The following is a 21,381-nucleotide window of genomic DNA, read 5'->3' as shown; positions in this document are numbered from 1 at the left end:
CTCCCACTTAACCACTTCCCCCCCCACTCCCTCGCTGCCCTGTGCCATAAATGGGACAATGTGTGCGGATTGTTAACAGGTTTATTGGGTATGAAGTGAATAGTGACAGTGTCGTGACTTCTGGAATGGAAGAATCTCTCTCCCCTCCGAACCCCCACCCTGTCTCTCTTCCCACCCACCCCCCCCTCCCCTTCTGTGTCTTTCTCTATCCCACTACCCCCCCAAGCTCTCTCTTTCCCCCTCCTCTCGCCCCTCCCCAGTCGCTCAGAGGCTCACGGATCATGGTCGGACAGATTGAAGGATCCCACTTTTGGTTCTGGGCCCCACATCCGGTTCCGGTTTCGGCCGGGAGGCATCGGGGGCGGAGTCTCGAGGGGACGCAGGCACAGAAGGACCGAAAAAGCACAGTACAAATAGTCACATCATTTATACAGCGCTGGCGGACGTCCCAATGTGCTTTACAGACACTTAAGGAATTTTGAAATGTCGTCACTGTTACGTGTTAGATGCCTTAAGGAGCAGCAGCCTCTTGGGTCGATGGGGCTGAGAGGGGAGGCTGTTGCCGAGGGAGGGATCAGCTGAAGAAATGGTTCCCATAATTTCAGTTGCATTTTAGGAGGTTTTTCAGGAAGTCGAGGCCAGGAGGAAGAAACCCTTGGACCCAAAGGCAGGAAGCCCCGTACAAGAGTCAGGAAAGCAGCTTAGGGAGGGGGCAATTTTGGCACCTTGGTCTCCATATTAGAAAAATGATATCAATGCACTGAGAGGTTATACATATCAGGAAAGATAGAACAGGCTGGGCTCTTATCTCGAGCAAAGAGAAGACTGAGGGGAGACCTGATCGAGGTCTTTAAGACTATGAAAGGGTTTGTGAGGGTAGACGTTTCCACTTGCGAGCGAGATCAGAACTAGGACATCATAAATATAAGATGGTCAGTAATAAATCCAATAGGGAATTCAGGAGAAACTTCTTTACCCAGAGAGTGTAGGGGAGGACGAAAATCCCCTCATTTTACCCAGAAGGAAAAGGTCTGTGGGATCAGTCTGTGCTGTGAATTGAAACCGATGGAAGGAAAACTTTGGGACACAAATGAATGGAGACCCCCCCCCCCCCCAGTGTTTGGACTCATAGGAAAGGGAATTTAATTTGGAACTATCTACCAGAAAGTTTGAAATCCTAAAGTGCACATGGAAGAAACTACGAACTTTAATCGAATTTGGGATTTTTAAAAGGTGCATGTTGGGTCTGCAAGAAAAGGGGTGGGGTCAATATCAAAAGGGCCAGTTTGGACATTGGAACTAATCAAATTGTCTGGGAACTGTATACCCTCAAAACTTGCCCCTTGAAAACATTAGCATTTAAACAATGCCACATACATATTCCAACATCTTTTTCATCAGGCATATAAATATCTGGCTCAGGCCAGACTAGCACAATGGCTACAGGAGGCCAATGCAATCAACACCCACTCAAACCTTGAGTAGGTTAACATCAGTGGAAAAAAAAAAAACAATCTAAAACTGCTGCATTTTTCAAAATCAAAAAGTCCACCAATGAGAAGAATCGACTTCAGCAGGAGAGGCGGACTGGATAATCTGGCAATAAAAAAAAAGGGGTTTCTGACATAGTGAAAAAGAAGTGATGATTTTCCCTGCCCTCGTCATCCAACAACCACAACCACAAGCCTCTCGACACTGAAGGAAAACCAGTGTCCGAAGACACCGAAGATAGAAGAAACAAACCACAGTAGTGAGTATAACCTCTGGTCCCCAGAACTCCCAACTCAGTTAGGCCAGGAAAGGTGGGAGGTTGGGCATTGTACTGCTAAACTGGTGTAAAGATTTTCGTTGGGTCCGTTTTAGTGGGATTTAGGGGGATTGTTTTGTTGGTGTATTGCTGTTTGTTGAGATACACCTTGTCAAATAAATTGGGAGCCTAAAGTTCCTCTTGGAATCACCTTGTCTCAGTTCTATTGTATTACATCTCCTGATCGTGAGTCTTATGTCAGAACCATGTAAGGAAAGCTAGGAGCGCCTCGAAAATGCTCAACTGTGTGTCACAGGCTAGGGAAGAAGGGGTTAGGAGTGTTTGACACTCACAGGTGCCTCACAGGCTAGGCATAAGCTGTGGGGACGCACGAGTCTCAAAACCCCCTTCATAAGCTGTGGACACAGTCTCTCCAGGGGTGCTCTTGCAGCACTCAGGGTACCTCACAGGCCAGGCATAAGCTGTGAGGGCAGAAGCCCAGAGAGAGACACCCAAGGCACAACAACCCTGTGAAAACTCCTTACAGAACATGGCGACCACGAAGGGACATAAGCAAACAGGAGATGTTAATATAACAGATGAGGTGATAAGAGAGGAAACTAAAATAGAGGAGAGAATTTCCTCATAGATTTTGGCAAGGTGAACCTCACCAAACCTTGGGTGCAAGCCCTCACTCGGGCAGAGCGCCCAGTGGATGCTGCTGCTCAGTGGACAGCAGGGAAGGACCACAACCACAGGGTGGAAAAGGCAATCTGGCTTATCTGCTTCACCCGCCAAGTCCGAAAGCTCGACCAGCGGGTGAGGGACTTGGAACAGAGTCTTCAGAAATCAGAGGAGCTCTCTGCTATCCGGGCTGTGGTTGGGGACAACCTGCTGGCCGAATTAGCTGAGGAGCAGCAAAGGAACCGGCAGTTGGAGGAGACCTTCCGAAATAGCCGGGACTATCTTCAGTGTCAGGTCACTGAGGCCAAGGGTAGTGAGGGGTCCCTCCAGGAACAGAACTCTCGGTACACCCAGAAAATTTGGGAACTGGAGAATAAATTAAAAGACGTACAGGCAGCCTATAAAGTGGCCAGTAGCAGTGAGTTTGCAGATCACGGTCCCTGCCAGGAGAGGATTAAAACTCTCACCCATGCTCTATCCCAGGCAAAGGGGATGGTCGCCCTGATAGGACCCGGAGGGTCCACAGGGGACAAAGGAGAGTATTGGGGGGTAGAGGAGAATCCAAAGGCAAGAGGCGCCCGACCACCTCCTGAGGCACCGGTGGTTTGTCCGGTGGTGTACCAGGAGGAGCGGGGCGTGCAGGTAGTAGCATACCCAGGGCTGGGGGCAGGACCAATGTATCCCGCTCGGCAGCAGGGATGTGAGGCTCCAGCCGAGGGTCAGTTAAAGGCTGGATCAGGCGACCAGGTACTGTCTGCTGCACCGGGTATGGTGGGACAGCCGGTGGTAGAGGGACCAGCGCAGAAAGATCCTGAACAAGGGCAGATGTGCCCGGTCAGGCAGCGCAATTACGGTCCTCCACAGGGAGGTGGCCAAGGTCGGGGAGCGCTGGAGAGCGACTTTATATTCCCCACGGCGTTCAATCACTCAGGGCCATGGTGGCCCATTTGGCCAAACTCACTCGAAGCGGGGACCCATCTATCCACTTCATGGAGGTGATGCAGGCAGGGGAAATTAATGGGTGCGACGAGGAAGAGATAGCCAAGCTGCTGCTCTTCTCTCTGGACAGTAAATTGTACCAGGCCCTACCGGCAGAATACCGGAGGGGACAGCGTACATTTACTGAGGTCCAGAGGGCCGTCCTTGAGGCTATGGGTTTCGATGATGGCAGTCCTTTCGAACGGGTCGAAAGGACAAGGCAGCTCGCAGGGGAAACCCCGCAGGCGTTTGCGGACAGGCTGTGGGTGGTATACCACGCAGCCTGTGGGGAGCTCCTCGACCGGGCGAATCTTTCCGCGGTACAGGGCAGAACTGTGGTTCGATTCCCGGGATTCCAACCTCACCGAGGAAGCAGTGGTCAGGCAACTGGCACTGGTCCAACGGAATGGAGGAGGGGAGGAGGAGAAAATCTCCAAAGGTCGGGTAAATGAAGTAAAACCCAACTCAATTCCCAAAAGGGAATGGCACCAGGAGGGTGGCCGCTCGTCTGATAAGGAGGGAGTGTGCCACGGGTGCAGGAAAGCTGGGCATTTTAAAAGGGATTGCAGGAGCCCAGTAAAGAGATATGGGGGGAGAAGTCCTTCAGGAGCCGCCCAGAGTAGGGGAAGTGGAGCGAGCCCCTCACCATCCCTTGACGAGATAGTAGCTGCAGTGAGGACAGCACTGGAGGGGACTGGGAAGGTAGCCACGGCAACAGGCAGGGAAGCACCAGCAATCCTGCCAGTACAGAGGCCGTGACTAGCCCAGACCCAGCCTGCATACCTGTGCCCACTAGAATACGACCCCTGGGGACGACCCTGGGTCAAGATGGAGGTTGAGGGTGTATTGGGTACCTTTTGGACACTGGTGCTTCCAGCACGATAGTCCATTCGGAGGACCCCGCAACCTCACCTCTATCAAACGCGGTGCCGTATCAACTAGTTGGGTTCACAGGTAATGAGAAGGCTGGGTTTTTCTCAGTCCCGCTCGCAGTTCGTTTAGGAGCACTCCAAACACAATGGAAGTGCGTCCTGATGAACTGGGAGCAGGTGGGAAAAGGGATTTTGGGGGCTGATTTTATCATCGCTCGCCAGATCCTAGTAGACTTGAGGAATCAATGTCTATGGGGCACAGTGGGCACGGGAGCAGAGGGAGAAGTCATGGTTATTGATAAGAAACAGGGAAAAGGGACTCTGTGTACAATGAAGCCAAAAGTGGGTTACGACCTGGAGGTTCGGGTCGGTAACACCCCGGCCGAGTACCGGGCTTATGTGCAAGCAAATCTTGCAGCATTTGCCACCCATAAACACGACTGTGGGAGAGTCACAGGAGTGGAGGTTAGAATAGATGGGGATCCCATGTCCCGCCCGCAAAAGCAGTATGGCTTTCCCCGAGAGGCAGAAGCAGACTTGGAGACAGCTTTAAGCTCGCTTGTCGAGCAGGGTGTTTTGAGACTCATAGCCACCCATGTCAACTCCCCGCTTTGGCCGGTTAGGAAACCGGATAATTCTTGGAGGGCTACAGTGGATTATAGGGTGCTCAATAAAAACATCCCAGATTGTGCCCCCACAGTAGCGGCGGTTGCGGATCTGATAGGGGAAATCCCTGCATCCGCAACCACGTTCAGTGTTGGACATATCCAACAGGTTCTGGTCTATCCCTGTACGGAGGGAAGACCAGTACAAGTTTGCCTTCACCTTCCGGGAACAGCAGTACACATGGAGCTGCCTCCCACAGGGCTTTCATAATAGTCCCAGCATCTTTCACCAATGCATGGCAAACTGCTTAAAAGGCTTCAGCCAGCCACACCAGCTGGTCCAGTATGTGGACGACCTGTTGTTGTTCACAGACAGCAGTGAGGAACATGGTCCACTGCTGGCCGAACTGCTGGTCTTACTGAAGGAAGGGGGTTTTAAAGTTAACCCCAAGAAAGCCCAGATAGGTCTAGGAGAGGTAAAATTCCTGGGCCTGATGATAAGGGCAGGAGAAAGGGCCATTGATGAGGCTAGAAGAAAGGTAGTGCAGGAACTCCCTGTCCCTAGGGATGTGTCGGGGGTAAGGTCTTTCCTGGGAATCACTGGCTACTATGCATCATCGAGGACTATGCAGCCACTGCCGCCCCTCTGCTCAGACTCCTACATAAGGGGGTCGAGTGGGAATGGGACAAGGGCTGTGAGCAGCATTTGTCCGTCTTAAGAGAGACCTGCAGGTAGCAACAGCCCTAGGGGCAATTGATGGGGGGGGAGGAATTCTTCCTGGAGGTGGCAGCCAGTGGTGAACGCTTAAGTGCAGTGTTGCCTCAGAAGGAAACGGTCAGCTGAGACCAGTGGTGTACTCCTCCAGGGTCCTCACGGAGGTAGAAAAGGGATACTCCAATTGTGAGAGGCATTTGCTTGCCACCCACTGGGCAGTAAAGAGAGCTCAGATCTTTACCGGAATATCCCCATTACACTCCTCACCCATCATACCCCGACGCAGATGCTGTTGGACGGGAGGATTAAGGACGGGACAGTGAGCAGTGCTAGAATCACTCGCTGGACCCTCCTCCTCTCCCAAATGACTTTAAAGGTCAAGGGCCTCTGCGAGCCCAGGCTCGCAGCAAATTTAATCTATCCAGGGCAGCCGCATCGATGCTCTGTGGAGGGAGTATGGGACATTAACTTTGGATTTCGGGCAGGGATACACCCCACAGGCCGCGAGATCTATGTTGATGGCTCCAGTTCAGTGTCCGCGGGTACAAGACTCACGGGCTGCGGAGTTTGGGATCCCAAGGCAGGAATTGCCTTGGCTCTTAAACTCCCATGCACCCGGAGCGCCCAGCAGGCGGAACTCTCGGTGGTGATGTATGTGGTCACACACCCCGAGGAATTCCCTACCCCATACACGATTTGCTCGGACAGCATGTTCACTTGCAATTCGTGTACAGAGTATCTGGCGATTTGGTCACGCCAGGGGTACACCTCTGCGGATGGGAAGCCCCTTGTGACCAAACCCCTGCTAGAAAAGATCGTGGCTGCAATGGGAGAAACCGGTATGTATATATTATTAAGGTAAAGGCCCACTCCAAAACTGAGCCACGGGGGGAAGGTAACCAGCAGGCAGACCTGCTGGCAAGGGAAGGTGCTCGCACAGGTCGCCCATGGGACCCATACGAGGCAGGCAGGATAGCAGCAGCAAGAAGCAAGCCAGGGACACAAGGGAGCGTAGGGGCGGCTGCGGCCCCGGACCTTAAAGTAGTCCAGATGCAGGATCCGATCCTGAAGGCTGCCTTGGCTGCTATAAAAAGAGGGGAAAAGGCGGAGGGCCCATATAGTGCTGCAGATATTGCTGTGAGGGAAGGCATGTTGTTTAAAGGGGACAAATGGGTAGTGCCGCCACAACACCGGAGGGAATTCCTTCAGCTGGCCCATGAGGGTCCAGATGCGGGACACCCTGGGCCGGAATCTACCTGGCAACGGGTAGAAAAGGCAGGGTGGTGGCCAGACCTCCGGGAAGACGTCCGCAACTTCTGTGCGGGCTGTCTGGTTTGTGCTGCAAACAACCCAGACCCTCAGAAAAGGAAGGTGTCTATGGGACACGTCAGGCGGGTAGAGGGACCCCTACCGGCCACCCAGGGAGGTTAGAAATACTGCCTCGTCCTGGTGGATGTGTTTTCCAAGTGGGTGGAAGCCTTCCCTTGCCGAACAGCTACCGCGGTGGGGACTGCAAAAATCATGGTGAGGAAGGTGTTCTCTCGGTGGGGTCTACCTCAAATCGTGGCGTCCGACCGGGGAAGCCACTTCACTGGCCAGGTGATGCAGGCCACCCTAAAGGTGCTGGGGATAAGAGCCAAATGGCATGTCACCTACAACCCTCAGTCCTCAGGCCCCGTAGAACGCCTGAACCGGACCCTAAAGGAAAGGCTGCGCAAGGAGATGGGAGACTCACCGAACAAGGGAGGTCTTACCGTTGGTCCTCATGGGAATCCGGGCCAGTCAGTCAAAGAGCACAGGGTACTCACCCCATGAGCTGATGACGGGCCGGATCATGAGAACCCCAGTGCATGTGTTGGCGCCGGTTCTCACCGAAGGGCAGCTTCGAGAGGTGAACCGGGACCGGTTTGTCAGGAACCTGTTTGAACACCTCAAACAGATTCACTGGCAGGCTGCTAGTAACATGGGCAGACAGCATCAGAGTAACCGATTGCTGCTAGAACCCAGCAAACACCACGAATGGGAGATAGGGGACCAGGTCATGGTGAGGAACTATGCTCGGGTCGGGTTTTTTGAAGCATTATATATGGGACCATACAGCATAGTCGACAAGGCTAGCCCTATGGTCTATGCGGTTCGATTGCCTCGCCGGGTGAAGTGGTATCACATTAATCAGTGTAAATTGTTTGACCCCAAAAGAGGTAAAAAACAGAGGGGACGAGCAAGGGAAGGGAATCAGGCACTGGGGGAAGAACAGGCCCCGGTGGATTTGGAGGTTCCGGAGGAGGCAGCGGGCCCCGAAGCTCTACAGCCGGGGCTGGTTCATTGCTCCTGTAAGGCTATCCCACCACTGGGTAGAGGTTCCCAGCCCACTAACAGAAGTAGGGAGAAAGGCTCTACCATTAGCAAGGTTCAAGGGGAAGCTGAACCTCCCATGGTGGATCAGCTGGGGCTAGCCCAAGAGGTGGAGGAGATAGCATTGCAGCCCATAACGTGGGACTCTGCACCGACTGTAAGGAGGAGTGACAGAGTGCCACAGCCCAGGGCGCCGTGGTCCCCTGTTTACTTAGCCTCCCGCCCCAGACCGATAAGGCGAAAGACAACAGGGAGGGTGCTCTGTTGCGCTAGCAAGGGTCTCCCACCGATTATCCGGGGCTCGGGACGGCCTTGGAGGGCAGCACAAGACTCATTAAGGGGGACCATACGAGCCCCTCAGCGGAGGGCATCCTGGTCCCCAGGGTACGGTCAGCCGAGTGGTCGACGACGCCTGTACAGTGACAGGATGTAGCCTGGCCACCCGGGGACGGGTGGCGGTGTATATATTTTCCCTTCCTGTTTTGTTACTTTGTGTTGTGTGTATATGTGTTTAGGTAAGGCAGTGACGGTTGGGTACAGCATTTTTGTGTTTGGAACATGTTAAGTGGGCCGAGCCTGGAGAGGTCTCTCAAGGCAAGGCCATGTTCTTCTTGCCTTTCAGATGTCAACACCTCCCGACTGGGCATTAGTGATGCTGGTATCGCTAAGGATCTGCACCGGGCACCGAGGGGACACCGAGGACTCCCTGGTTTTCGGATGCTCCAGGGGCAGAGCGCTGACAGTGACCACAGGAGAAGGGACTCCGGCGGCGGATGGCCGGGTCACCTACTCCCACGAGAGGAGATGGCCTGGGTGGTTGGGATCGAACTCCACCAAGTATTCCAACCATAAGGACTTTACCTACGGAGAGGCCTCCATCCCCTGCCCGGAGATCACTGTGGCCACTTCCAGAGTGAGAGTGACAGAAGGCAGGAAGGTATGCCTAACTTGCCAAGGGGACATACCTCTGGGACGGTGGTGGTGGCTCAGAAAGCTCAAGAGGGACATGGGAGACCGACACTCGGACTGGGAACGTCTGGATAATGATACCTACCGAACCATCATGGAGTCATCTGGCGGGGTCACGGTGTGCTGGGAGAAATGGTGGGCGTACGACTAAGGAATTTATTTGTGTATGTGGGGATCCACTCGCGTGTGTTCAGAGGGGGTCTCCATTGCTTTTTATAGGTGGTGGCAGGATGTCGGGGATGGGGTGGTATGGGATCGCAGCGAGGAGGCGTGTGTGATCCCCATTCCCCGGGTACCAGTAAATGCCACTGAACTTGTAGTTCGGGAAAGGAAGCCCCCACCCACGGCCAAGCCCACCGTCCCACACGAGTGCTCGACAACAACCAGGGGGCCGGGGAATGGTTTAGTGTTGGTCCCTACCGAGAAACTATTTCATCAGGGGGTACACTACGCAGTGGCATCAGTGGTGCTAAATCTGACAGAAGTCCGCCTACCTACGTGGTGTCCCCGGGAAACCGAGCTGTTATACCAGGCTCTGCTGCGGGAGATGTTCCGGAAGTTCTATGAACTGGACTTCGGGGATGTCAAAGTGACAGACTTGTATAAACAGTGGGATAGGGCCGAACCGGGCAGGCAGAGGCGTGGCACTTTAAATGAGATTCTTACGGGGTTTAACACCGGGGCGTCCGCCATAAACAGTTTGGATAACATGCAGCTGGCCCTCCAGATAAATGGGTTAAAGAATCAGCTGCGCAAAGTCCTGGGGGACGAGAATACCGTAGTGGGATCCGCGCTCCACGAAGAGGTGGCAATGACAGTTCACTTAAAGGAGATTATCTCTCAATTGGAGGCGCAGGCCAGGGCTGTAAACGTCTTGATTCGGGAGGATAGAAACGCCTCCGATCAAGCCGCCCAAAATGAGGTGTGCGTGCTCTATGGGGCCTGGTTGCTGGGAGAGGGACGGAGTAACCTCGAGGATCTGAGACAAGGACAGGTCCCCTCCTGGATCAGCAACCAGCACTTAGCAGCACTGCACCCTTATGATAATGTTTTGAGTCCTTGCCAACTTCGTGTAGCATCGGAAGCCTACCCGGTACCGGTGGACTGTGGAAAGTCAAATCATACCATCATGGGTGTGGTGGTCAGGATGCCCGTGATGGGGGCGTCCCCACGACCAGCACCCCTGTACCGAGTGGAGAATGTGGGAGTCATTCGTGGAGGGGTGCATGTTCGATTCCAAGAGGTCCCACCTTATGTCACAATGTGGAAGCACACTGTGACAGGTACAGACCTCTCGGGTTGTCGGAGCAGGGGAGCACAGGTAATCCTGTGCCCCAGCACTTGAACACTTTTGCAAGGCCACAATGAGGGTTCAGTACTGCTGGGGCAGAGCCCATCAATTGCACAATGGAGGTAATGGCCCCTAACCACATGCCTCCACAGGTAGCATATGTAGGCGGTGGGACATATTGTGTCACCACAAGTGCCCAACGGTATGAACACGGACCGGAAAGGTGGTGTCCAATACCGTACAGCAGCTTTTGCTTTAAACCCAGGGCAGAGATTCAAGTGGCACACACCAGAATCACACCCATCCCTGAACCTTCCACGATTCACCTCATGGTACAAAACAACCTCAGCCATCTACAACAATATGTCGCCCAGTTTGGCTATCCCATTGCCCCACTACCTGAGAAACTTACAGCCCTCCTCCAGGCAGTGGATTTGTCTCAAAAACATTTTTACACCATGGAGCAGAAAACTGAAATTCTAGCAGGGGAGATTGCCCAGATTAAACCCCCAGCATGGTGGGATTTGAGAATACGGGCAGACATGCCTGCATGGATCCGAGTGTGATTGCATGCCTTAATAATCGGCCAACTCCTGATTGTAGCTTATCTGCTAGTTACAAGCTGTAAGCTCAGGAGAAAAAGAAAAAGAAAGCAGTTCCTCAGGCTACTACACAGCCAGGAGAGCCGTTGCTAAACACTCAAGGTGTGTAAACAAAGCTTGACCGCGACACTTTAGCGGTTTTGTTATTTCCAGGAATGACTGCGTTTTTCATACATGGCTCCTGGGGAGTTTGCAGGGCAGGTTTCTTTGTTTTACGTTTGAGACCGAAATGAGACTCAATGTACAATTACTGCTGTAACCTTAAGTACATATATGTATGTTGCTGTCGTGTATTGTAACCTGTTGGATTTCTGTGTTTAGTACCGCGTTAAAAGGAATTACGATATATATCGACGGGATCAATTTAGAGTTAAACTGGGGAAAGTTGGGCAATTTGGGAGACCTAGGGTTTTCTCACCACCCTGAACTTTGACACACTCGAGTGGTGTCTGACTGTGTCAGATGGGGGATTATGTAGGGGAGGACGAAAACCCCCTCATTTTACCCAGAAGAAAAAGGGCTGTGGGATCAGTCTGTGCTGTGAATTGAAACCAATGGAAGGAAAACTTTGGGACACAAATGAATGGAGACCCCCCCCCCCTCCCCCACAGTGTTTGGACTCATAGGAAAGGGAATTTAATTTGGAACTATCTGCCAGAAAGTTTGAAATCCTAAAGTGCACATGGAAGAAACTACGAACTTTAATCGAATTTGGGATTATGTTGGGTCTGCAAGAAAAGGGGTGGGGTCAATATCAAAAGGGCCAGTTTGGACATTGGAACTAATCAAATTGTCTGGGAACTGTATACCCTCAAAACTTGCCCCTTGAAAACATTAGCGTTTAAACAATGCCACATACATATTCCAACACCTTTTTCATCAGGCATAGAAATATCTGGCTCAGGTCAGACTAGCACAATGGCTACAGGAGGCCAATGCAATCAACACCCACTCAAACCTTGAGTAGGTTAACATCAGTGGAAAAAAAAACCCTAATCTAAAACTGCTGCATTTTTCAAAATCAAAAAGTCCACCAAGGAGAAGAATCGACTTCAGCAGGAGAGGCGGACTGGATAATCTGGCGATAAAAAAAGGGGTTTCTGATGTAGTGAAAAAGAAGTGATGATTTTCCCTGCCCTCGTCATCCAATAACCACAACCAGCAAGCCTCTCGACACTGAAGGAAAACCAGTAGTGAGTATAACCTCTGGTCCCCAGAACTCCCAACTCAGTTAGGCCAGGAAAGGTGGGAGGTTGGGCATTGTACTGCTAAACTGGTGTAAAGATTTTCGTTGGGTCCGTTTTAGTGGGATTTAGGGGGATTGTTTTGTTGGTGTATTGCTGTTTGTTGAGTTACACCTTGTCAAATAAATTGGAAGCCTAAAGTTCCTCTTGGAATCACCTTGTCTCAGTTCTATTGTATTACATCTCCTGATCGTGAGTCTTATGTCAGAACCGTGTAAGGGAAGCTAGGAGCGCCTCGAAAACGCTCAACTGTGTGTCACAGGCTAGGGAAGAAGGGGTTAGGAGTGTTTGACACTCACAGGCTAGGCATAAGCTGTGGGGACGCACGAGTCTCAGAACCCCCTTCATAAGCTGTGGACACAGTCTCTCCAGGGGTGCTCTTGCAGCACTCAGGGTACCTCACAGGCCAGGCATAAGCTGTGAGGGCAGAAGCCCAGAGAGAGACACCCAAGGCACAACAACCCTGTGAAAATCCCTTACAAGAGTGAATGGAATGTGGAACCCGCTAGTACAGGGAGTGGTTGAGGCGAGTAGCAAAGATGTATTTAAGGGGAAGCTGGATAAGCACGAGGGAGAAAGGAAGGGAAGGCTATGTTGATGGGGTGAGATGAAGAAAGGTTTGAGGAGGCCGAATACCCTGTTTCTGTGCTGCAAGTATTTTGTAATTACAAAGCAGACTGCCGAGTAACTCGTATCCCCTAAATCCAGTCACATGTGCAAAGCACCGCACATGGTACTGACACGTTTATTCAGTAAAACAAGTTTCCATGTGAATACAGTATTTTTGCACTCACTTAAGAGCAGCCATTAAATATAAATTGTTTGAAACCTGATGCTTTCCTATTAAGTGTGGCTCTTGTTCTGACAGACCCTGGCGGTCGGTCCACTAACAGCTGCTGCAGACAGCTTCACTAGCAAGGTAGAGCTTTCATTTGGGTTAATGTGGGAACGGCAGCTAGATTGAAGATTCTTGTCTTGCTTCACAGCTCCATGTTTCATCGTCGTATTTCATGGAGATAAAACCTTGTTCGAGGCCAGATTCATCCTTTCCTGAGCTCAGATGTTGCATTGTCAGATATTCTCTCTTTCTGATACATTCTCCCCATCACAGAAGTGAAGGGGCGGGGGAGGAGAACAAGTTTAGAGTGCCCACCTTCAACAGCCACTAGTTGGCACATTATATCATCCAGACTGTTCTCTGTTGCCTTGGTGATGCTTTCAGTACCAGATGTACTTTCTATCTTTTTAAAATATGGAGCATGCCTGCTCACTGCACAACACCTTGGAACATAGGGCCGGAAGGAAAATAGTCGGTACCCTCCCAGCCCTTTATAGGCAGGAAGTTAGGAGCCAAGAAAAGTTTGTGTGGTAGTAGAAGCTAGAGGACTTGAGTGAACAACTGTGGAAAATCAGGGAGAGATTATGGAAGGTTATAAGAACATACTCCTGCACCTATTTTCTATGTTTCTATAGCAGGAATGGGGTACTGAAGTTGAATGTTCAGCCATGAACTCATTGAATGGCGGTGCAGGCTAGAAGAGCCGAATGGCCTACTCCTGCACCTATTTTCTATGTTTCTATGTTTCTATGTTTCTATAAGGAGCAGGAGTAGGCCATTTGGCCCCTCGAGCCTGCTCCGCCATTCAATAAGATCATGGCTGATCTGATCATGGACTCAGCTCCACTTCCCTGACCGCTCCCCATAACCCTTTACTCCCTTATCGCTCAAAAGTCTGTCTATCTCCGCCTTAAATATATTCAATGACCCAGCCTCCACAGCTCTCTGGGGCAGAGAATTCCACAGATTTACAGCCCTCTGAGAGAAGAAATTCCTCCTCATCTCAGTTTTAAATGGGCAGCCCCTTATTCTGAGACTATGTCCCCTAGTTTTAGTTTCCCTTATGAATGGAAATATCCTCTCTGCATCCACCTTGTCGAGCCCCCTCATTATCTTATATGTTTCGATAATATCATCTCTCATTCTTCTGAACTCCAATGTGTGTGGGCCCATTCTACTCAACCTATCCTCATAAGTCAACCCCCTTCATCTCTGGAATCAACCTAGTGAACCTCTCTGAACAGCCTCCAATACAAGTATATCCTTCCTTAAATACGGAGATCAAAACTGCACGCAATACTCCAGGTGTGGCCTCACCAATACCCTGTACAGTTGTAGCAGGACTTCTCTGCTTTTATACTCTATTCCCCTTGCAATGAAGACCAATATTCCATTTGATTTCCTGATTACTTTCTGTACTGCATACTAACTTTTTGTGTTTCATGCACAAGGACCCCCAGATCCCGCTGTACAGCAGCATTTTGGAGGGTTTGTAGAAGATCACAATGATGGGCACAGATGAGGGAGGTCATTCAGCCCATTAAATTTCAATAAAGTGACAGTCATGCAGGTTCTATAACAGGCGCACGAAACATTCCACAAGATTACCACTTATACAGTGAAAATGAACATTTATCCCAAGAATATATATTTGTGCGAGCATGTGATGAGCTAGCTGGTGCTACACTACAAACTAGACGCAGTGAACGTAAAATGGGGGGAAAATTGCAGTCGGAGGCTTCCTTCGTATGAACGCCTCCGATCCGGAAAAAAACTACAAAAGTACCTGATGGTCCCGGAGGAACATGGGGATCCCGGTCGGAGGCCTAGATTCGCTGTGCAGCGCACAGGAAGATGTCTTTCAGGTATGTACGTACGAGCTGGAGTCACATGGGCCTGGACCACCAATCACTATGCAGTATTCTCATTGATAAAAATGGGAACTCTGTTTGTATGAGTTCCCATTATTATCAATGATTAAAAACCTTTAAAACATCGAAACACAGCATAATCAATAAATAAAACACCTCACATATTTAAAATTAATTGAAATTAAATGTAATTAAATGTTTTAGAAAAAATATTTTGGAAAAACTTTTTTAATGTGTATTAAAAATAGTGTTAAAAATAAACTTGCCTTAATGGACAGGGTTTTTAATATAAAAATGAGTGTTTAAATTTAAGTTTTATATGTTTTAAAACTCTTACCCTGGTAAAAGTACGCTATGCGCCTGCTTTTACCAGGCATAAAAGTTTGAAGGACATTCGCTGGGCATGAGTTGGGCAAATAGCCCAATCTCTCTCATGCGGATGTCCTTCTCCTGGGGATGTGGAGGATCTGTCGAGAGAAATCTTTTGACAGATCAGAAAAGCTGGATTTTGCCACATGCACATCACACCCCAAAACCGGCTTTTGCGAGGCCTCGGTGGGTCCGTGCGCACTTCGTACACACCCAGCAAAACTGGCATTTTCGGCCAAATCGGTTTCAGGATTCTTCCATGTAGATCAGGTAATGTCAGTTAAATCCATATTATCCCTCCAGTGTAGAGTCCTGTCGAGGCAGTGGCTTTCTTAAGAGTTGCTTTCAATTTGTGGACAAATGAATCATCCTAGACAACCCTACAGACAATCCAATCAAATCCTCGCAGGAAATCTATCAAATCCCCGCAGGAAATCCATCAAATCCACGCAGGAAATCCGATCAAATCCCCGCAGGAAATCTATCAAATCCCCGCAGGAAATCTATCAAATCCCCGCAGGAAATCTATCAAATCCCCACAGGAAATCTATCAAATCCTCGCAGGAAATCCGATCAAATCCTCGCAGAAAATCTATCAAATCCCCGCAGGAAATCCATCAAATCCCCGCAGGAAATCTATCAAATCCCCGCAGGAAATCCATCAAATCCCCGCAGGAAATCCAATCAAATCCTCGCAGAAAATCTATCAAATCCCTGCTGGAAATCTGATCAAATCCCTGCAGAAAACCTATCAAATCCATGCGGGGAGTCCGACCACTTTTTCCCCTCAAACATGAAACATTAAGAAAATGCCCATGGAGACAAAGCTACATTTAGACAGCTGATGCAAAAAGCAACACCATTTTGTATTAAATGCTGAAATGATCTAATAACTCCACAGAGGATAGTTTTGTGTTAAATAACATTGCACGGATTGCGTTTGAGTGCTGCAGATTATACTTGTAAATGAACATGGAAGAGAAATGGGTAATAACAGATCAAACAATAAAAAGTAATACGGGAAAATGCAATAATCACTATCAATTTAGAATGATTGCGCATAATAGCTGATGGGTTTTCAACGTAAAGGTTACTGTAAGTGTGTTATTAGAAAAAGCAACCCTGAGTGTCGAGGGAGAACAGAATCCTGAGTCTAGAAACTGAAGGATGATGGGATGAGCAAGGATCCATAGCTCCCAGTACTCACGCTGTAGCCGAGTCCTTCAGTACAGTGTGAGCATTGGGAACCATGGCGACTAACCACAGTGGCCCAGGCATCATTGTAAGGAGGCATTGAACCAGGGGAACTGAAATTATTCTGCGCACGGTTTTTAAATGAATTAAAGTCTTCTCAGAAAGCAACAAATGCAAGAATTTGACATGAATGCGTTAACTAGTGCACACAGAAACCCCAAAGGATCTTTGGGAAAGAAAAGACTGAGAGCAGGTTCTGGAAGACTGATAACGTATTGAATAAGTTTTTGGAGATAACCTTGAGAGACTTTTGACAAGAGGACACCAGGGAAATTCAGTGGTTGAATATATTCAAGACAGAGATCGATAAATTTTTAGATATTAAGGGAATCAAGGGATATGGGGAAAGTGGAATTGAGGTGAATGATCAGCCATGATCTCATTGAATGGCGGAGCAGGCTCGAGGGGCCGAATGGCCTACTCCTGTTCCTATTTCTTATGTTCTTGTGTTTTTATGAAAAAGCTACTGAGCACCAAAGCTCTACATGAAGGTTTGAAACTAGACTTCTAGCAATCATTTGCAAACTTTTCTGGAAACGGGACATCCTGGAAATACTGATACTTTCCCAGTGATGCCCTTTTCGAAGTCTCAATACATAGTATCAAGTACCGAAAGAAAATAGTGCTACCAAAAGCAAGATAAGTCACATTTTCAGGACAGCCCAAAGTGCTTCACACCCGATAGATTAATTTTGGAATACAGTCGCTAGTAATATGCACAAACAGCAAAAGTGAATAAATGCTCTGTCGATCTGTTTTTCCCTAGCCACTGACTCCATCCCTCTCCCTAGCATCTATCTGAGGCTGAACCAGAATATTTGCAACCTTGGTGGCATATTTGACCCTGAAATGAGCTTCCGATCGCCTATCCGCGGCATCACAAAGACTGACTATTTTTACCTCCGTAACATTGCCCATCTCCGTCCTTGCCTCAGCTCATCTGCTGCTGAAACCCTTATCTATGCCTTTGTTACCTCTAGACATAACTACTCCAACGCACTCCTGGCTGGTCGCCCACATTCTACCCTACGTGAACTTGAGGTCATCCAAAACTCGGCTGCCCATGTCCTAACTCGCACCAAGTCCCGCTCACACATCACCCCTGTGCTCGCTGACCTATATTGGCTCCCAGTTAAGCAATTCTTCAATTTCAAAATTCTCATCCTTATTTTCAAATCCCTCCATGGCCTCATCCCTCCCTATCTCTGTAATCTCCTCCAGCCCCACAACCGCCACCCCATCCCATCCCCTGAGATGTCTGCGCTTCTCTAATTCTGCCCTCTTGAGCATCCCTGGTTATAATCGCTCAACCATTGGTGGCCGTGCCTTCTGTTGCCTAGGCCCTAAGTTCTGGAATTCCCTGCCTAAACCTCTCGAACATCTCTTTCCTCCTTTAAGACACCCTTAAAACCTACCTCTTTGACCAAGCTTTTGTTCACCTGTCCGAACATTTCCTTATGTGGCGCAGTGCCAAATTTTTGTCTTATGGCACACCTGTGAAGCACCTTGGAACATTTTATTACGTTATCACGGTGCCGCTATATAAAAAAAGTTATTGTTGTTGTTTTGATGGTGTTGGTTAGGGGAGGAACATCAGGCAGGAGACCAGGTGAACTCCTTCTTCAAATAGTACCACGGGCTCTTTTACATCCACCTGGAACAGTCAGACGGAGCCTCAGTTTAACGTCTCATCTGAAAGATGTCACATCTGACAGTGCAGCACTCCCTCAGGACTGTACTAAAATATCAGTCCAGATTATGTGCTCAAGTGCATTTCATACTATCTTGGAAAATGGATTTTTATTAGTATGGTATTTTTTAAATGTTTTTTATTTAGAAGGGCCGCAACCTACAGGGCTATGGACCAAGAGCTGGAAAGTGGGATTAAGCTGGATAGCTCTTTGTTGGCTGGCGCGGACACGCTGTAAATTTCTATGATTTCTATGATTAGTGCATACGGCAAACAGAAATAACACACAAATCAACAAAAACTAAAAATACAAAAGGCTCTTGACAGATGGGACAGAGATCTCTTGGGTACCAGGCCGCTGGCCCAGCCGAAACCCTCACTGGTGGTCCAGTGGACCGAATTTAAAGAATTGCGCAGGCTCTCCTCTTTAAGTGAAGGGGAGAACATGGTGACGCGGCACCATGATGATGTCATCAGCGCTACGCTGATGACTGACAACGGCGGCCACTCCACACACCCCCAACTACCACCCCTCTACATTGTGAACTTCCGCTTACTGCCGCACTTCCGCCCCAGTTATGACCGACTTCCATCGGGAAAAAAAAGCCAAAGAGCGGAATTTCGCTCAAGAATCACCGCATCAATCCCGACTGTAAAAACAACAGAAATAGGGTAGGTGTGTCCCGTTTCCAGCAATGGGCAATTTCAGCCCCAAGATGTTTTACTGTGATTATACAGGGCCCTGGTGAGACCACACCTGGCGTATTGTGCACAGTTTTGGTCTTCTTACCTAAGGAAGGATATACTTGCTATCGAGGGAGTGCAACAAAGGTTCACCAGACGGATTCCTGGGATGGGGCGATTGTCCTATGAGGAAAGACTGAGTAGACTAGGCCTATATTCTCTGGAGTTTAGAAAAATGAGAGATGATCTCATTGAAACATACAACATTCTTACAGGGCTTGTCAGGGTAGATGCAGGGAGGATGTTTCCTCTGGCTGGGGAGTCTCGAACCAGGGGTCACAGTCTCAGAATAATGGGTCGGCTGTTTAGGACTGAGATGAGGAGAAATTTTTTCACTCGGGATGGTGAATTTTTAATCTCTACCACAGAGGGCTGTGGATGCTCAGTCGTTGAGTATATTCGATATAAAGATCAATAGATTTTTGAATATTAAGAGATTCAAGGGATATGGAGATAATGCCAGGAAATGAGGTTGAGGTAGAAGATCAGCCATGATCTCATTGAATGGTGGAGCAGGCACGAGGGGCCGAATGGCCTACTCCTGCTCCTAATTCTTACGTTCTTAACAACGGGAAAAGCTACCGAGTGATGATTGCGTGAGATGGGGAATAAATGAAGGGTTTAAAGGGTGACTTCACCTTGTGTACGAATCTGAGGTGTGTTGTAAGTACCACCTGTCAGTAGAACAGAAAGGGAGGATACTGAATAACATGTGCTTGAATCTCACTTATCCTTTGTATTGGAACCAGGGCCACAAGAAGTGCAGTTTTAATATGGAAACACTTTTCGGTCAATAAATTTGGGATAGGGTCTGAGTCCATCCTGTGTGGGCAGTCACGAGTCCTGCTCCGTGACACTTCCGAGGTTTCCCCGAGTTCTGGGGCAAGATGTTGGATTCCATTCCTGGACAGGTTTAGTATCGGGGCTCCTCTCATTGATTGGCTTTATTACTGTTAAGTCCTGACCCTGCAGTACAGAGGCAATGCTGAAGTCAAGGTCACTCTGGACCTGCACCTTTATTTCACAGCTCTCGAGTGCTACACTTGCCTGAGACCTGCCTTTACATACCTGTGTGGAACAGGTATGCAGTGTCTCCTGCAAGTGCACCCCTGGTGGTAAAGTATGCTTGTGGTTACAGGTCATATCTAGTTACAGTCATGTATAGCATGGTAAGATACAGTTATATACAGTAGTGTGAGATACATGACATCACCCTCCCCCAAGGTCTTATTGTCTTTATAGATTCAGTCTCTCAGGTGGTCTACGCTCTCGCATGGAGCGTCTTAGTTGTGGTACAGTTGTTTGCCTTGGTGCCTGTTTTTCTTTCGGTGTGGCTGCTAGTATCTCACCTGGGCTGTCTGTTTCGTTCAGTATGATTGCTGGTATCTCGCCTGGGCTGTCTGTTGAGACTGCCCTTTCCTCAGGTTGTTCCCTCTGTCTGTCCACCAGGTGTGGTGTGAGTTCCACATTGTAGTCTGCCTCTGGTTCTGCAGTGTTGTTGGTGAATCTACTTTTTACTTGGTCTACATGCCTCCGGCAGGTTTGGCCATTGTCCATTTGTACAACCAGTAGCCTGTTTCCTTCCTTGCCTGTTACTGTCCCTGCAAACCATTTGGGACCCCTGCCATAGTTTAGCAAAAACACTTTGTCCCCTATCTCATTCCACCTCCCCCTCGAATTTTGGTCATGGTACTCAGTTAGCTTCCGGCGCTTTGCCTCAACAATTTCATGCATGTCTGGGAGAATTAACGAGAGCCTAGTCTTTAAGGTCCGTTTCATCAATAGTTGCGCGGGGGGAACCCCAGTCAACGAATGTGGACGAGATCTATATGCCAGCAGCAGTCGCGACAGGCGGCTCTGCAGCGTGGGACCTTGGATTTTTAGCATGCCTTGTTTAACGATTTGCACTGCTTGCTCCATCTGGCCATTGGAGGCCAGCTTGAACAGTGCCGTCTTAACGTGATTTATGCCGTGGTCAACTGTAAAATCTTGAAATTCTGCGCTGGTGAAGCATGGATCATTATCATTGACCAATGTGTCAGGAATGCAGTGCATTGTAAACGTGGTTCTAAGGCTCTCCACAGTGGTGGAGGTGGTGCTCGAGTTTAAAATGGTGCACTCGATCCACTTTGAAAATGCATCTACAACTACGAGGAACATTTTGCCCATGAATGGGCCCGCATAGTCTACGTGCACCCGCGACCACGGTTTGGTAGGCCAGGGCCAGGGGCTCAGTGGAGCCTCCCTGGGGGCATTACTGAGTTGGGCACAAATGGTGCACCGCCGGACGCAGAGATCCAAGTCCGCGTCAATGTCAGGCCACCAGACGTGGGATCTGGCTATGGCCTTCATAAGGACGATCCCCGGGTGCTCGCGGTGGAGCTCCCGGACAAATGCCTCTCTGCCTCGCAAGGGCATAACTACTCGGCTGCCCCACATCAGGCAGTCTGCCTGGAGTGAGAGTTCATGCATGCGCCTATGGAAAGGTTTGATCTCCTTGGGGCAGGCATCGCGAGCCTCTGCCCAGTCACCAGTTAAAACACATCTTTTGAC

The sequence above is a fragment of the Pristiophorus japonicus genome, chromosome 7 (assembly GCF_044704955.1).
Source record: "Pristiophorus japonicus isolate sPriJap1 chromosome 7, sPriJap1.hap1, whole genome shotgun sequence".
NCBI lineage: Eukaryota > Metazoa > Chordata > Chondrichthyes > Pristiophoridae > Pristiophorus > Pristiophorus japonicus.
Note: the sequence above shows the minus strand (reverse complement) of the source record.